We start from the raw sequence: 18,733 nt of genomic DNA, 5'->3' as shown, positions 1-18,733 counted from the left end.
CTGAGGCACAAGTAATCACTTATTCATTCAATATCTACTCCATGCTAAGCAGTTTACTAAGAGATTTCTACCATACAAAAGCAGAAATAAAACAGATCCTGACATGAAGGAGTTTTCATTCTATCAAGGGAGGCAACTTAGGCAATATTTATCCATTTATCTAGCTAGCTAGCTATTTGTCTAGCTATCTGTTGTTGGTTTTTGTTGCTTAGTCATTTTCGGATGTGTTTCTCTCCATGAGCCCATTTGGAGCTCTCTTGTCAAAGCCACTGAAGTGTTTTGTTATCTCCTACAGCTCATTTTACAAATGAGGAAGTTGAGGCGAACAGTGTGATGTGACTTTCCCAGGGTTACACAGCTAGTACATGTCTGAGGCCAGATTTGGACTCAAGAAGATGTCTTTGCATCACCAAGCTGATACAATAGATAGATAATAGACAAACAGACAGACAAATGGGTGGACAGATAGATAGATGGTGGATAGATAGATAAATGGACACACAGATGAATGGATGGATAGATATATGAATATATGCACATACATATTCTACAACAACAACAAATTTAATAATAGACACATTTATACAGGTGGAGTGAAGATGGGAGAGCATTCTGGGCCAAAAGTGAACATGGGCAAAGGGGTCAAAAGAAGCCATTTTCTTGGCCATCCCTGATAGGAGCTCGACCCCCGATGTGGTTGATAGGCAGTCGGCCTTCAGAAGAAACAGAATTCAGGTCCTATCTCTGATCCATACTGACTGTGCGACCCTGGCCAAGTCCCTTAACTTCTCCAAGTTCTGGGCAGTTCTCAAAGATCACAAGCCAGATTTGGGGCCCAGTCCCCATACTCCCCTTGCCCCTGGGCACCACGGTCTGTGATTGCAAGTGTAAGTTCCATACAATTAGTGGGGGAATCATAAACACATCCACTATTTCAAATACAAAAGCAAAGAAGCACACAAGAGGATAGAGGGGCTTTGTGAGGCACTGACCGGCTGGACATCAAATAACAGGCTGAATCAGGGGTTTATTCAGTCAATGGTGGGGAAGCATGGGAAGTTTTTTCATGCTTCTAAAGAAAAAACTAAGGAGGCAGATGGACTTTGGTCTCAAAAAGCCAGGAAGTCCTGAGCCCAAATCCTCCCTCAGTCATTTTCTAGTTCTGTGACCCTGAGTCAAGGACTTCATTTCTCTGAGCCTCAGTTTCGCAATCTGTCCAATGGAATGCTCTCCCTCCTGGCCTCCTTAACCTCCTTCATGTCCCAACTATAAATCCTACCTTCAATCAGAGACCTTTCTCGATCCCCCTTGTACTGGTGCCCTCCCTCAGCCCCCTCTCAGTCCCCATTAGTGCTGGTGCCCTCCCTCAGCCCCCTCTCAGTCCCCATTAGTGCTGGTGCCCTCCCTCAGCCCCCTCTCAGTCCCCATTAGTGCTGGTGCCCTCCCTCAGCCCCCTCTCAGTCCCCATTAGTGCTGGTGGCCTCCCTCAGACCTTTCTCGATCCCCCTTATGCTAATGCCCTCCCTCAGCCCTTTTTGACCTCCTTTAGTGCTGGTGCCCTCCCTCTGCTGAGTGTCTCTCACGGACGCTGTACGTATCTTCCCTCAGCTGCATGTTGCCTCCTCCCCCACTAGAGTGTAAGCTCCTTGAGGACAGACACTCTCTTTTATCTTTCTTTGTATCCCAAGCACACAATGTCTGACACACAGTAGGTGCTTAACAAATACTAGACTGAGGGTCACAGTGAGGACCAAATACAGGAAGGCCTTTGCATGCCTTGAAGGGCCCGGAAATGGTGGTTAATGTCCTGGAATTAGCGGAGAGAACTTCCTGAGCCCTTGGCAGCTGCTTCTCCCATATCAGCGGGGCAGAGGGCCTAATAGAATGTGACAAGAGGCCTGCTCATCCCCATCTTGTATCTAGCTGCAGGTAACGCCCACTCTGATCCCACCTCACCTGTAAGTGCTCACTGTGAAGGATGCCCACAGGTCGGCTGGCAGCGACCATAGCTGGAGCCCTGGCCCTCCCTCCAGGCTCCCGCCACCCCACTCCCCGACTGTAAATCATGGGCTTTGTGGAGGGCCAAAAAGGATAGAGGAAGCTCCTTCTGAATGCCTCTGTCTGACCCATTGTGTAAGCCATTAATTTTGGGGTTGGGTGCAATTAACTCTCTGGAAGACTCTGGGGGCCAAGTTGGCCCTTCGGGGGTTTCAGAGTGATTATTTAAGAGGAAAAAATAAAGACGGCATCAAGTCCTTGTTAGCCCCAGACATGTCTTCTAAATAAACAACTTCTGTAATCCGGCGCTGAGGTCAATCACTCAGAGAAAGGAGGAGGCAGGGAATTAATTAGACACTTGACCTGCCCAACAATAGCTGTTCTGCTGAGGTTAGAATGATAGAATCATAAATGTCAGCCTTGAAGGGAAATTAGAAACCATCCCGACCAATCCTCTCCCTTTACAGTTGAGGAAATTGAAGCACAAGAAATTACTTGTTCAAAGTCACCTGACTGGTTTGTAGCAGAATCGGGCCTGGAAATCTTAGATCTTCCCTGTGGTACAGGATACTTATCACCGCATCGATGGGGTCCCCACTGTCCCCCACCTTATAACAAAGGCCTCGGCTGGCAAAATAAGGGGCGAGAGGAGATGAGAGTCTTCCAGCTCTGGATCTGTGACTGTACGTTGTTATTCCACAAAAGACTCCTATGAAAATAGCCGATCCCAGTACCCCCATCCTAAGCTACCGTGCAGCATGGGAGGGAAGATCAGGTGGACGACCAGAATCCAACATCAGCATTTTGCTGAAATGGACCAAATGAATTGTTTCAAAAGTTTCATTAAAAACTTTAGTTTTTCATCTCGTTTCCCAATATATCCTTCCTCTCTCTGCATCCAAGAGAGCTCCATCCAGTACAATGAAGAAATTTTAAAACAGTTCATCATAACCTACTAACACATTGAAGTCTGACATTATCTCTAGTGCCCTATACCACTCTCTCTGAAAAGAATGGAGGCACATACCTTTTCACAGCTCTTCTTTGGAAGTGTAGTTATAACCATCTACTTTCATTTATGTGGGTTTTCATAACTGTAAAATGGGTATAATATTTGAACACTAGCTATTTTAGAGGATTCTTGTGTGAATTAAATAAAAGTATATTATAAGCTTCATATTCCTATGGATATATGTGTGTATAAATATATATATATATATATATATATATATATATATATATATATATATATAAAATGTAGATATAGAGACAGAGACAAAGATGGACAGAGAGAAACAGAGATAGGAGGCAGAGGGTGAGGGAAGGAGGGAGGGAGGGAGAGAGAGACAGAGAGAGACAGAGAGAGACAGAGAGAAAGAAGAACCAGAAAAACAGAGACAGAGAGAAGGGAGAGAAGGTAAGGGAGAGACAGAGACACAAAGACAGACAAACAAAGAAACAGGCAACTTTTTTATTCTGATCCTATGGAGAAAGAGAAAATAGTCCTAAAAATGCCACTATAATGCATTGGCCGTCAAAATCCAAAGATATTTTGACCTAAACAAAAATAGTCTCCTGAGCAGTTTCAGAAGTTGGTCATGGTGAGAAGACCTTCTAGGACCAGAGAAATGATATTCTGGACACTGGTCAGACTAGCACTCCAGAACTGAATACAGTTCTGGGTACCACATTGTAGTAATGGTTCTGGTAACTGGACTTCATCTAGAGGAGGGAGACCAGGATTGCGAAGGACTAGAGAGCACCCTCTAGGAAATCTGTTGAAGGAACTGGGGTATTTGGACTGAAGAAGAAAAGAATGGGGCAGGAGGGAGAAGGATATGCTCACTTTTTAAAAATATTTGTAAGTTTATCATTTGGAGAACATCAAGCTCTACTTAGCCTTGTTGTGAATGAAATTCAACAGAGTCAGAGACTCGTTTTTGCTAATACAGATAATATTTTACCACTAGGAGCACTACCTGCTAATAGAACGGCTTACCTCCGTTTAGATAAAGACTACTAAATCACAATGCGGTTCTTTGTTTTTTTAAGAATAGAACAAAAAACAGAAAAGATAGATGGGGAAAGAATATAATCAGTTACAAACATGGCGGCATCATGGAGTTGAGGACAACATGATTGGTTATATAACTGAAGTGTGAGTAAACAATACAATTGGTTGGAAGTTGGGAATGAGGGGAGAGCAATAACTTCCTCCTTCCCTCTGTGACTAAGGAATACTCACTGTTTGGGCCAAAGAGAGTGGACCAGACTCCTCTGGACAGCAAACCAGACAACCCTGAAGGGTAGCCCAGTGGTGCAAAGACAGCAGGCCGGACTCCCTAGCATCTACCCACATTCCCCAAAACCAGAAAATCTTCTTGAGGCAAGAATAGAACAGTGGTTAGCAAGACCAGGGTTGTTAACCTTAATCCATTATAGACCAGCCGAATCTCTGAACAAAGTTCAGAGACAAAGAACCATGACTTAAGCAATTCTGGGACAAAATGAATTAATTGTAAATAGAATCAATAAAAATGACATAGAATCAACTGAATCTTCTCAGTCTTAGTATGTATATCTAACAACAATAGAAAAATACTTTACTTCTCTAGGCCTTGGATTTTATTTTTATCTGTAAAAGAATGGGGTTGATATCTTAGGTTCCTTCCAGCTCTTACTGGGGCAGCAAGATCATGTAGCAGATGGAGCATCTGGCCTTGAGGCAAGAAGACTTGAGTTAAAAATCTAACCTCTCAGAGCAGCTAGGTGGAATGGATAGAGCCCCAGCCCTGAAGTGAGGACCTGAATTCAAATCTGGTCTCAAAACTTCCCAGCTGTGTGACCCTGGACAAGTCACTTGACCTCAATTGCCTCAGCAAAAAAAAAATCTAACCTCTCTCTGAAGTGGGTAAGTCATTTAATTTCTATTTGCCTCAGTTTCTTCATCTACAAAATGGGGACAACCATATCACTTGTCTTTAGGATTATTTTAAAGATCAAATGAAATAATAAAATCAAAATGAAATGGTAAAAGTAAAGTGCTTAACAGAGAGTCTGGCACATGGTAGGTGCTTTTTGAATATGTATTATTATTATTCTATTTATCTGTTATCCTATTATTCTAAGTAATACAGATTTGGGATTTACACTAAGAAGTGCTCCCTTACACATCAGAGCTGTCCAACAGTAAAAGAGGTAGCTTTGGGAAATAATGAGTTATTATTAGGCAGAGATACTGCCTGAAGTAATTACTCTCTGGGTGGTTTGCTAGAGGCTCCAGATTCCTTCTAGATTGAATGTTTACCACCTTATGAATTTAAGCAATCACTTTATCTCCTTAGGCCTCAGTTTCCTCATTTGTAAAATGAAGGGACTGGACTAGATGGCCCCCAAGCCCTCCAGCTCTGTGATGCACTCTGTTATTGTGATATAAAATCATTGTCTTTGTAGAATTGAGAACTAAGGAACTCTAACTCTAAGGAAAAGGTGTGATTTTTCAGAGCTGGATGGGATGTAAATAAACTCTACTGTTTAAGAAAGAGTCTTTGAGAGGGGAAGTGACCTGATGAAACCCACAAAGCCGAAGTCTGAGATAAACGTGAAAAACTTGCCTCCGCCTTGAATCCCAACAGCTCTGCCATCCTCCCAAAGGTTTTCACTGGCTTTTCTCATACTCTCTCAAGATAGTGACCAACTCATTGCTTTAAGCTTTCAATGGTGTGAAGCATAATCCTTTGAGACTTTCAAAACATTAGTTTAAGACCATTCTGTGAGGTGTCCACCCCTTCTCATATCTCCAAATGTCTAAGAACAATGCAAAAGAAAATGTTTTTTCAGAAAATCCTCGAACAGTCATGTTTCTCCCTCACGCCTGTTAAATATAAATCTTACAAAGGGCCAGGCAATGGAGATCAATGTTGCATAACCTCATTTCCTCAGCTTGGGAAATTGGTTTGGGTTTTATACCTTCCCCTAAAGAATGTCAATGTGATTCTAATAAATAGCTCTAAATCCAAATGGGCTTCAGCTCCGAGACCATGAGGATCATATAAAAAATAGGAAAGGGTAGTCTCCAAGATTTCTTAACGGCAGCCAGAAAGAAGAAAAAAAGCAAGCTGATTCTTTGGGGCACAGACGTTTCCAAGCAAGAACTGAGAAACTCTACTGAAACAGTCTTGGGGTGGGGAAGGGACCTGATGAAATGCACACAGCCAAAGTCTGAGACAAAAGTGAAAAACTTGCCTCTGCATTGGATCCCGACAGCTCTGCCGTTATCCCCCTACCCATCCTCCATCTCCCTTCATCTTCAGAATGAAGCAGAATGGATAAGATATGGTAGCTGATTTAATGTAGGACTTGAGGGGAAAAGGAATAAAGTTCTGAACTTGGCTGATTTGGAGAATGGTAGCATTCCCCACAGGAAAAAAAAAAAGGAGATTTGGAAGAGAAATACAATCAGAGTAAAGGGAAATGATTTCTATTTATGCTATGTTAAATTTGAGGTGCCAGTGGGATGTTTTCCAGGCAAAGATGCTAGACTGGTGTTCGGGAGAGATATTATGGTCAAATATTGAGAACTATGAGTCATCTGCATACAGGTCAAAGAAAATATAAACGAAAACTCTGAGGATTCATCTCACATCCATCAAAGTGTCACAGATGATCAAAGACAGAATTAGTGTTGGACAGGCTACCAGAAAGCAGGAATTTTGGTGGATCTTTGGGGAAAACAATTTGGAATTGTGGGAGTCACTAAACTATGTATTCCTTTGGAGTTTAATCCCATTACTAGGCTGATATATGGAAGAACAAAGACAGCAGTTTAAATATGCATGGATAAAAAAAGTAGAGACAAAATGGAAATGGATGCTTCATATTCCCACACAGACTTTTTTAATCAGGTGATACTAAGAGTGCAACTATTCTTATTTAAGAATTTCTAATTCTTCTCTTTTCTTAACATTAGGAAGTAATTCTCATTCTTTTTTTTAATTGAAGCTTTTTATTTTCAAAACATATGAAGGATAATTTTTCACCATTGGCCCTTGCAAATCCAATTCCCTCTCCCCTTCCCCCCATCTCCTCCCCTAGATGGCAAGTAATCCAATATATGTTAAACATGGTAAAAATATATGTAAATGCAAATAGACATAGATATTTGTACACTTATGTTGCTGCATGAGAAGAATTAGATCAAAAAGAAAAAAATTGAAAAAGAAAATAAAATTCAAGCAAACAACAACAAAAGGAAGAAAATGCTATGTGGTGAATCACACTCAGTTCCCATAATCCTCTCTCTGAGTGTAGATGGTTTGCTTCATCACAAGATCATTGGAACTGGCCCAAATCATCTCACTGTTGAGAAGAGCCTCGTCCATCAGAATTTATCATCATATAATCTTGTTGTTGCTGCATATGATGATCTTCTGGTCCTTCTCATTGTCAATGAGCTCAGCATCAGTTCATGAAAATCTCTCCAGGTCTTTCTGAATCCTTCTGCTGGTCATTTCTTACAGAACAATAATATTCCATAACATTCATATAGCATAATTCATTCAGCCATTCTCCAATTGACGGGCATCTACTCAGTAGGAATTCTCATTCTTGTAAAGACTGAATACCTTTTCAAGCACGACTCTTCCTCATGCTTTAAATCCTCCCATTTCCCTTCCAAATATTACAGGGACACCCCATGAAGGATAGCTGGAGAAGGCCTTGGTTCTCTCTACCACTGGCAAAATGGCAGCAGCATGTAGTGGCTAAAGCCTGAGCCCAAGTCTTAGGCTCCTTGCCGTGTTTCTTTCCTCAGCCCAGGTAACTGTTGGTCAAAAAGCATTTATTAAATGCTTACTATGTACCAGACACTGTGTTGAGCAATGCTGAGATGGATGTTTCCAGCTGTGGATTCAACTTCACTCATAAACTCTCCATTCTTACCTTTGGCCTAAGACTGAAAAGGCAGAAGCTGAAGCAACAGACTTCATGGCCCCAAAGTTGCCTGTCCCGGGACTCCAGAGCTGAGACAGTGGATGAATCACCTGTGACTGTCATCAGGATGTTTCCTGAGCTGCTGAAATAAATCCCGGCTGCACCCAGAAGCCAGTTATCCTTCATTCTTCCGCTTGGCCCTCTCCATCATTCTCCCCAGAGGGGGAGTGCATGCTTCTGAATCCAATATCTCCTCCTTTCCCTCTCCCCAGTTTTAGCCTGAAAGTTTGTTTATCTTCCCCTATTTGAAAGTTTACTTCATTTTCTTAAGCTGGCGAATGGGGAAGAGCTATTGATTAATAAGTTACTCAACTGGCATGCTAGTGCTCGAATGCAGCATTGATTAGGCTGATTGGGAAGAGAGGAGTGGAGATAAATTTCAAACTGCTGTATTATTCCACAGTAAGATTTCTGGCTGGGGGCTTGGAGCTGAAAGGAAGAATCATTGATTCATTTTTACGGCTTCCCAGGGATAAGAGAATACATTCACTAGGGTCCCTCTGAGCAAATGAGGAAGCAACAGTTATCATTAGGAACTCCAACTGGCCAGGCTGGCATGGAAGCAGCTTCCACCATTAGGGGGAAATTTGTTTTGAAAAGATTTCTCTTGTAAAAAATGAGAGAGGTCAATGGGGTGGCTAGAAGCTGAATTAAACCCCAAGGAGGAAGGAATATCCTGGCTGTTCAGTTGACTCTGACCCTTTATGACAACATTTGGGATTTTCTCGGCAAAGATACCGACTGGTTTGTAATTTCCTTCTCTAGCTCATTTTACAGAGCAGGAAACTGGGGAAAACAGAGTTAAGTGACTTGTCACTTAGGGTCATACAAAAGTCTGAGGGCTTTCTGATTCCAAGCCTAGAACTCTATCTACTGAACTATTACTTCGTGGTAGATTGAAGACAAGTATCAAGTTCCTAGTCTTTTGTCCAAGCTAAAAATGGCCAGTTCTTTAAGGATCTTTGTATGGCAAGACCTCCTATTACCCTCTTCTCCCACCACGGCCATGCTGGTAAGCTTCCTCTAGGCACTTTCTAGTTTGTGAATATCTTTTCTTTTTCTTTTTTCTTTTTTGCTGAGGCAGTTGGGATTAAGTGACTTGCCCAGGATCACACAGCCAGGAAGTGTATTAACATCTGACACCTAGAAGAGAAAATAACATTTCAGGTACAAATGGAATATTCTGAGATAGGAGAGAGTAGAACCATTGCCTCCATCTGAAGTTAAAAAACAGTTTAAAGTGTGGTGGTGGGAGGTTCATCATTTATGTGTCATAAAGCCCTTTGCTGGCATTTGGAAAATTCTATGTACCCTTTCTCAGAATGATGTTTTTAAATGAATAAAATGAAATGAATAAGATTACAAAAGATACCAGTTCTATCATTGGTACCTAGTTATCATCATACATTTTTAAAAACAAGTTCACAGACCTTGGGTTTAATTTCATGCACATTCCAATGAACCCCAGAAATAAATTTTATCATGAAACTGTGAATTTCTCTGTTTATTTTCATCCTTTTTGTTTCTCATTGCTGCTAGCTGTAAAAATGTCTTAGATAACCCCGGAAGGAGAGTGCACAGCTTCAAGGGCAGGGGGGTAAGGAAGAAACAGGGGGCTGCCTTCTGTTCTGCAGTGGCTTGGGTGGAGAGATAAGCCCTAGATTGGAAGTGATAGTGGCAATGGAAACAGAAACAGGTGGGTGAATCTCCCAAGGTCAAGACGTGAAAAAGAAGGAAGCAACTGATCCAAAGGGAACAATGGCATTGAGAGAAAGGGAGGGAGGGAGGGAGGGAGGGGGAGAGAAAGAGACAGAAATACAGAGACAGACAGACAAAGGGAGGGAAGGAAAGAGGAAGAAAGGAAGGGAGAAAGGAAGGGAGGGAGGAAGGAAGGAAGGAAGGAAGAAAGGAAGGAAGGAAGAAGTGGGAAAGAGAGGGAAGAAAGGAAGAAGGAAAGGAGAAAGGGAGGAAGGAAAAAAGGGAGGGAGAGAAGGAAGGAGAAAGCATCAGAGTCAGAAGACCTCAATTTAAATCCCGGCTCTGCCCTCTTCTTATTTATTTGATACTGTACCCCCCCCCAAAAAAAATGAAATAGATACATAAAGACAAGCCACTTCATATCTGTAAGTCTCAGTTTATCTGTAAAATGATTGTGTTGGGACTAAATACCCTCCGAAGTCTATTCCAATCCTCAATATATAGATTTCCGGTACTATATCTTCTTGAAGGTCCCCTGCCCAAATCCAATCTCTAGAATATTTCACAGTTATAAGGCCTTCTTAATCACCTTTCCAATTCCTTCACTTTATTCAGCTCAATTTTTTTTTCGTCCATTCTTTCTTCCAAAAAAGCTTCTCTAGTAGAAGCTAGAATTAGTAAAATGTAGTTAAAAGAAGATCAAATATTTGTTGACAGATCATTTCTAAGCTTTTTTATGTTTCTTGTCATGGCTGGGTTTTTTTTTAAGTTGTTTATGATATCTTTTGTTTTTAATTTCATTTTCCTTTTTATGCTTTCATATAATATTCAGGTCACAAATACATTTTGAATTTGTTGTGATTATTATTGTTGTTCAATCATTTTCAGTGGTGCCCTACTCCCCATGAGCTTATTTGGGATTTTTGGGGCAGAGACAATAGAGTAGCTCATCATTTCCTTCTCCAGCTCATTTTACAGATGAAGAACTGAGGCAAATAGGGTAAAGTGACTTTCCCACAGTCACACATCTAATTTTAATGCAAAAAGATGAGTCTTTCTGACTCTAGACCCAGCACTCTATCCCCTGCACCACCTAGCTGCTCCATAGCGATATGGTATAACATGTTGGCCAAAAGATTATTATACCCGGCAACAATGAGATTATTCGATGATTAATTCTGATGGACGTGGCTCTCTTCTACAATGAGATGATTCAAACCAGTTCCAAATGTTCAGTGATGAAGAGAGCCATCTACCCCCAGACAGAGAACCATGGGAACTGAGTGTGGATCACAACATAGCATTTTCACTCTTTCTGTTGTTGTTCACTTGCATTTTATTTTGCTTCTCTTTTTTTCTTATGTGGCAAGATAACTCTATAAATATGTATGCATATGTTGGATTTAACATATATTTCTACCATGTATTGGTATTGCATTAGACTACTTGCCATCATGGGGGAAGGGAGGGAAAATTAGAATACAGGATTTTGCAAGGGCTGATGTTGAAGAATTGTCTACTGCTTTGAAAAATAAAAAGCCTTAAAAAAAAATAATATGTTGGCCAAAACCCACTTTTTCCAGAATACTTTCCAAGTTTTCCAGCAATTCTTGTCATTAAAAAGTTGGATTTGTTTTTTAGGTAATTCATGTTTTCAAGTTTACTGAGTACTGGAATATTGAGTTCAATAACTTCTGATTTTTCCCTGTCTTGTGCATCTCAATGATCTACTTTTCTATTTGTAAATCAGTATTAAATAGTTTTAATGATTGCTGCTTCATAATATAGTTTGAGGTCTAGACTTCCAATTCCTTCTTTATTTCTATTTTTAACATTATTTTCCTCAAGAATACTGCAAGCAATTTATTAACAAGTAGACTTAAGCAAGAACGAAGTTGGCCACTTCAGCAGAAAGTGGATTCCCTGTCCTTGGAGATCATCAAGCAAAGGATGGACAAAGGACTTGTCAAGTATGATGTAGGAGGTTTGCTTGTTCACATACCAGGTGGCCTTTAGATACAATTCATTCTTTACTCTTCAATCCATCCATCAGTCAAGTTGTCAGTTGGTCAGTCAACTAGAATTTATTAGGTGTCTACTATTTGCCAGGATACCATGCTTAGCGTGGGGAATACAAATGTAAGCAAAAAGAAATGGGAGTCCTTGCCTTCCAGAAGTTTATATTCTACTAGGGAAAGATACTACTTAAAAGAGCTAAAAAGCAAAGGGGAAAAGAAGGTGGATGGGCAATGGCTTGGGAGACGTAACATTGGTATTATTATCCGTGATGATTCATTTTCTCTCACCCCACATATCACATCTGTTGTCAAATCTTTTCATTTCTGCCTCCACCAAGATTCTTACATCCGTTCCCTTTTCTCTGCTCAAAGCCAACATCCTAGTTCTGGCCAGCCTCCCCTTTTGCAATGATCACTTAACTGGACATCCTACCTACCTCAAATTCATTCTACTTCCATCTATATAACTCCTCCAGTCAAGTAAATTCCAGCGTCTTCCCCATCGCTTCCAAGATTAAAATGCAGGAGAGCTGAGTGATTAGTTTTCAGTGTGAGCATTTGCCCTAGAAAAATGTCAAATTCTTCAAATCACCACTTGATTTATTGTTCTGTTGATTGTCCCAATCTTAGATAATGATGGGAAAAATGCTAATAATGAAGATTTAACTTTTTTACTAAAGTTTTTTATTTTTGAAACAGATGCATGGATAATTTTTCAACACTGACCCTTGCAAACTCTCGTGTTCCAAATTTCTCTTCTTTCCCCCACCTTCTCCCCTAAATGGCAAGTAATCCAATATATGTTAAACATGTTAAAATATATGTTAAATCCAGTATATGTGTCTATATTTATATAGTTATCTTGATGCACAAGAAAAATCAGATCAAAAAGAAAAAAATGAGAAAAAATAAAATGCAAACAATAGCAAAAAGAGTGAAAATGCTATGTTGTGAATCACACTCAGTTGCCACAGTCCTCTCCCTGGGTGTAGATGGCTCCCTTCATCACAAGATCATTGGAACTGGCCTGAATCACCTCACTGTTGAAGAGAGAGCCATATCCATCAGAATTGATCATCATATAATCTTGTTGTTGCCATGTATAATGATCTCCTGGTTCTGCTCATTTCACTTAGTGTCAGTTCATATAAGTCTTTTCAGGTCTCTCTGAAATCCTCCTGCTGATCATTTCTTACAGAACAATAATATTCCATAACATTCGTATATCCTAACTTATTCAGCCATTCTGGCATCCACTCAGTTTCCAGTTCCTTGCCACTATAAAGAGGCCTGCCACAAACATTTTTGCACATGTGGGTCCCTTTCCCTCCTTTAAGATCTCTTTGGGATACAGGCCCAGTAGAAACATTGCTGGATCAAAGGGTATGCACAGTTTGATAGCCCTTTGGGCATAATTCCAAATTGCTCTCTAGATTGGTTGAATAAGTTCACAACTCCACCAACAATGGATTAGTGTCCTAGTTTTTCCACATTCTCTCCAATATTTATCATTATTTTTTTCTGTCATCTCAGCCAATCTGAGAAGTGTGTAGTGATTTGTATCTCAGAGTTGTCTTAATTTGCATTTCTCTGATCAATAGTGATTTAGAGCACTTTTCATTTGACTAGAAATAGCTTCAATTTCTTCATCTGAAAATTGTTCATATCCTTTGACCATTTATCAACTGGAGAATGACTTGAATTCTTATAAATTTGAGTCAATTCTCTACATACTTTTGAAATGAATGAAGCCTTTAGAAGATTCAACTTTAAAGTGTATTGTTTGTACATTAAAAAAAATTTTTGAAGAGTCTATTATTAAACATTTACCAGAATATCCCTGTAAAGCCCTTCACAACCTGGTACCAATCTGTCTTTCTAGCCTCATTATATACTGATCTCTTTCCTTCGGTCTATGATCCAGTCAAATTGTTCTTCTCATTTCTACCAAAAGCCCCCTTTCCAGCGCTAGGGTTCTTTGGTATAATTCCAGTTGTCAGACAAACTGAAGTTCTAGGGTCTTTGGGGCTTAGTAATACTGAGCTCTAATGAGTCATGCTGCATTGTCTGTGCTAAATTCCATATCAAAATTATGACATCCCCTCTTCTTCTCCATCCCTCCACCCCAGGTTGGAAAAGGAGGAAATTGTAGTTTCCATGACAGTTAGTAATGGGATTGGGCTCCTAAGTCCATCTTGGCCAGGATGGGGACATATAATCTTTAAAAACAAGAAAGAAAAACAAAACGAATATTCTATCTCTTATCTCTATGGCTAGAAGCATTATCTTTTTTCTTTCACCTCACAAAATCCCTCACTTCCTTTAAGAATCCTCTTAAGCATCATTTCACTACAAAGCCTTTCTGGTCCTTCAACTTCTGATTCCCTCCTTCCCAATACCATTATTTTTAACTCCATTTTATATATTTTACTTTTCTGATGTTTGTCCTAAATATAATTATATATGCAAATATTAGTCTCTCTTTTATTTTAGTCTCAGTTAAATGAACATCTCAAAAATCAGTGGCAGAGACCCTAAAACCCCGGGTCCCTGAAGTTGATCCCTTTCCTTCCTACAAGAGGAAGAAACCTACCCCACTTTTTGCACATGATGAGGAAATTTGTTTTTTGTGGTATGGCATTTTCCAATAGAACTCTGAAGAAAATCTCTGTCCCTCATTATGAATAATTTGTAACTTGTTTGAAGCTCTTATGGACAGCACAGGCTCTAACGTGGCTCAGATTTCTTGTCTTTTGTCCTAAATTCATCAGTTAGCAGCATTCTGGCACCAGGGACCTAGGAGACCTCAAATGACCGAATGCTGCATGGAGAAAAATAGAACTGGGAGGGACAATAGAAGCCATCTTGTCTACTGCTCTTGTCTTACAGATGAGGAAACTGAGGCCCAGAGAGAGCAAGTAAGCCAAAGTCATGTAGGTAGGAAGTGGCAGAATCTAGACTCAAACCAAGTCATCTGATTGTGAATCCCCAAGACAGGGCTCCATTTGGACTAGGATGAAGGGACCTCATGGTATCTAGGACTGGAAAGAACTCTGGAGATTACCTAATGCAAACCCCTGACTTTGGCATAAGAAAACTGAGATCCTGAGAAGACAGGTATCTGGTTCGATCAGTGGGGTAGGAAGTGACCCTGTCACAAATGGGCCCATGATTTCATTGTTATGGGGGACTTCTGTTGAACAAACTCCCTTCACCGATGCAGGTTGGCACTCACTGTATAACTCACACTTTTAGAGGCCTGCCCTGGACACTGAGAGAGAAACTTGCCCCGAACCACTGCCAGTGTGACATCAGAGTCTCCCTGACTTACTGTCACCCCCAGCTTGCCTTTCCCTCAGATATGAATTGGCTGGGATTTAAGGTGAAAATTAGTCAGGCTCTTTCTGCTGTAGTTTTCCAGAAACCCTCATCTGAAGATATCATATATTCTCATCACTTTTATATAGAATTGATTTTACTAGAGAGAAAAATAAAATGAATTTCCGGGATGATCATATTGACGTCCTTTTATCAAATGAACTTTTCCTTTGGAGAATTTCGATGTGACCCCATTTAGTCACAGTTGCCAAGAGCTAAGTCCAGAAATGGTATCACCTGAAGAAATCTTTGTGATCATGGAGTCTATGTCCCCATTTTCCAGAGAAGGAAACTGAGAGTCAACAGCTGGACCGTTCACTCAGATCTTTAATCATTAAGCCCTTTGCTAGTCTCACTTCACCAATAATTTCTTCAAGCATGAGGGTACCTTTTAGCAGAAAGAAGTTGGCAGTTCTCTACCCAGCAACTCTTTGTATTTGTGCTAAATAATTTGTAGGATATATCTATTGCTTTTCTCAATAGTATTTTATTTTTCCAAATACAAGTATAGATAGTTTTCAACATTCATTTTTGTAAAATTTTGTGTTCCATTTTTTCCCTCTCACCTCTCCCCAAGACAGCAAGTTATCTGATATGCATGTACAATAAATAGGGCATATCTAGTGATAAAAAGTGGTCTGGTCAGTGAGCATATCAAAGGATCCTTTTTAATAACTCATGCCATCCCGGGGTTCGAAAGCTACCAATTGGACATCATCACATTCAGCGTGCTTCCTCTATGAGTGAAGACTATCTCTACACTCCAAGGTTGGACTAGTCACATGAAAAAGGAAAAAGGTCAACCAACTGATGCTTTTGTCTAAATAACAAAGCACATAAACAACAAATGGGGGGTTGATCCATTATTTATTTATTCATTCATTCATTTATTTTGGCAATTGATGTGGTGGACAGAGTATTTGGAAAACCTGTGTTCAAATCCAAAAACCTTGTGAGATCTTGGGCAAGTCATGTATCCCTCTGTTTTCCCAACTATAAAATGGGGGTAATAATAGCACCTACCTCCAGGGTTATTGTGCAGAGCAAATGAAATATTTGGAAGAGGAAGTAGGATCAGGAAAGATTTTAGGAAGTTCAAAAACTCATCTTTGGAAAGACAGGGGAGAGGGAGAAGGATAGGTTGCATATATCTGAGTGGGAGCAGATGAGACCCTCAGAAACATCCCTTTTTCATTCCAATTGGAGAATGGTTGGACTTTGGTAACAAGATTTGGATCTTATTAAGCAAATGGTAGATTCCTCTTACTTTCCCTTAAGTGAACTTCTATTTTTGGCAACCAGATAGTATAATGAATAAAGTGCCTTGCTTGGAATCAGGAAGCTAGTCTTTTTGAGTTCAGATCTGTATTTCATATACTTACTGACTGTGTGACCTTAATTAAATCAATTAACCCAATTTGCCTCAGTTTCTTCAGCTGTAAAATAAGATAAAGAAGGAAATGAAAAATCATTCTAGTATCTTTGCCAAAAAAAAAAGCCCACCAAATGGAATCACCAAGAATTGGATGCTACTAAACAACTTCCCATTTAAAACAAACCTAAATACTTTTTTTTAGTTAGCTATTTACAGTATTTTAAATTTCCCCTTCAGTTTTCTTAGATTTAAAAATAATAATAATGGATTTTCCTCAGGCCAGCATTGAAGCCTGTCAGAATGTTTCTGCAAGGCAATAGAGATCTGAATAATAGATTTTGGATTAAAACTGGGTCATTCCATGTGCATAATGCGTGAAAGGTAAGCCATTTATTTTTAAAAGACAGAACTAAAAAAGTAGTCTTTAATTAGGGGAGATACAAAACACAAAACAACAGTTGGCTCCCTCTTCTTTGTAAAAATGAATGTTTCCTTGGAAGCCTTGATGAGCTGATACAAAGAGAAGCAAGCAAAACCAGGAGAAAAATACACACACAAAGTACAACGTCTCTTTTACCATCGCTTCTTGGGGAAAGCAATTGTTTACTGTGGTCAATCAAAGTTCAAGGTATCGTTTTTATTTGCTCCTTTCTTCCAATGTAGAATCCATGGGCGACATAATTTCTCTGTTTACTGAGTTCACAGAAAGGCTTTTCTTCTTCACTCATTGGGATTCAATGGTGGCAGGAATGGGTTGGGGAGCAGTGGTAGATTTTGTGTCAAAGGATTTGGGGATTAATTCCCAGCTGTGTCACTTATTAAATGTATGACTTGGGAACTTTGAGCTAGTTCCATAACTACTTTGGGCCTCAGTTTCCCTTTGTGAAATGAAGGCTCTGCATTAGATGGCTTCTAAAGACCCTTGTGTCTCTAAATTTATAGTCCTGTGATCCTAAAAATGACTGCATTGTAAAAATAAAAAGCAACAATAAAACTAGGAAAAAAACATGAAGACTAAATCCAAGGGGGAAAAAAGAAAGAGATATTTCAAGCTATGACCATTTCTCCAGTTGCTATGGCAATCATCACAGATAGACTGATCTTTTTGGTTTGGGTCTTTCTAATATACACTAGTCACTCCTGGGAACCTTTGGCATAAAGCCTGGAGGAAGGTATGAGGAAGGGGGGAAGGGGATGGGGGCAGACAGTGAAACCATTCCTCCCTAGCCAGTGCATTGTGTGCAGAGCTTTGCTTTTCACCTGCCATCAGCTGAGCTTAGGCTTTAGAAGAAATTACAGCAATTATAAGCAAGGAAAACTATCACTTTTCCAGTTGAGAAATTAGATTTTAATTTTTTTTCATTAGTGATAAATTTTATTGAGGAATGGAAACCCATGCATTCTTTTGCCACCCCCTCCAGGTTCTCATAGGATTTATCTGATCTGCAGTCAGCATTTATGCCCTTCCTTGTCTGTCAGGATATAATGAGGTCCCTTAAAGCCTATACTACTGGGGACCAAACATTCTTTCTTATTCTAAACAAAAAAAAAAAGAAGGAAGAAAGGAAGGAGGGAGGGAGGAATGAAGGTGGAAGGAGGGAGGGAAGGAAGGAATAAAGAAAGAGGGAAGGAAGGAAAGAAGGAAAAAGGAAGGAAGGAAGGAAGGAAGGAAGGAAGGAAGGAAGGAAGGAAGGAAGGAAGGAAGGAAGGAAGGAAGGAAGGAAGGAAGGAAGGAAGGTGCTAATCACATTATTTGGTTTTGGGGTTGAGTCTTCTTATGGGCCCAACTTAATGTAAATTCCCTACTAGAGTGCGATGTGAATCATGAGGGGCTTATGTGTCTGTGAAGATGGGTAACATTTAGTTATATCACTACTAGATTTATACTTCAAAGAGACCAAAGAAAGACAAAAAGGATCCATATGTACCAAAAATATGTAGTAGTTTTTGCAGTAACAAAGAATTTCAAACTAAGAGGCTGCCCATCAACTAGGGAATGATGGAACAAAATAGGGAATATAAATGTAATGAAATAAATATAGCTCTGTAAAAATTGATGAAAGGGACAGTTTCTGCAAAACCTGGAAGGATTTGTTTAAAATGATTTAGAGCGACATGAGAAGAACCAGAAAATAATTTATGTGACAACAAACTAGAGAAAAACAGCTTTGAAAGACTGAATAATAATTAGCATCGTTTTGGTGCCAGATTTAGTGCAGATTATCTGTCAATGATGAAGCATCCCATGAATGGACCCAAGATGCAGAACAAGGCG

The sequence above is a fragment of the Sarcophilus harrisii genome, chromosome 4 (genome assembly GCF_902635505.1).
Source record: "Sarcophilus harrisii chromosome 4, mSarHar1.11, whole genome shotgun sequence".
Classification (NCBI taxonomy): Eukaryota; Metazoa; Chordata; class Mammalia; order Dasyuromorphia; family Dasyuridae; genus Sarcophilus; species Sarcophilus harrisii.
The sequence above is the reverse complement of the archived record's forward strand: the minus strand, read 5'-3'. Positions refer to the sequence as shown.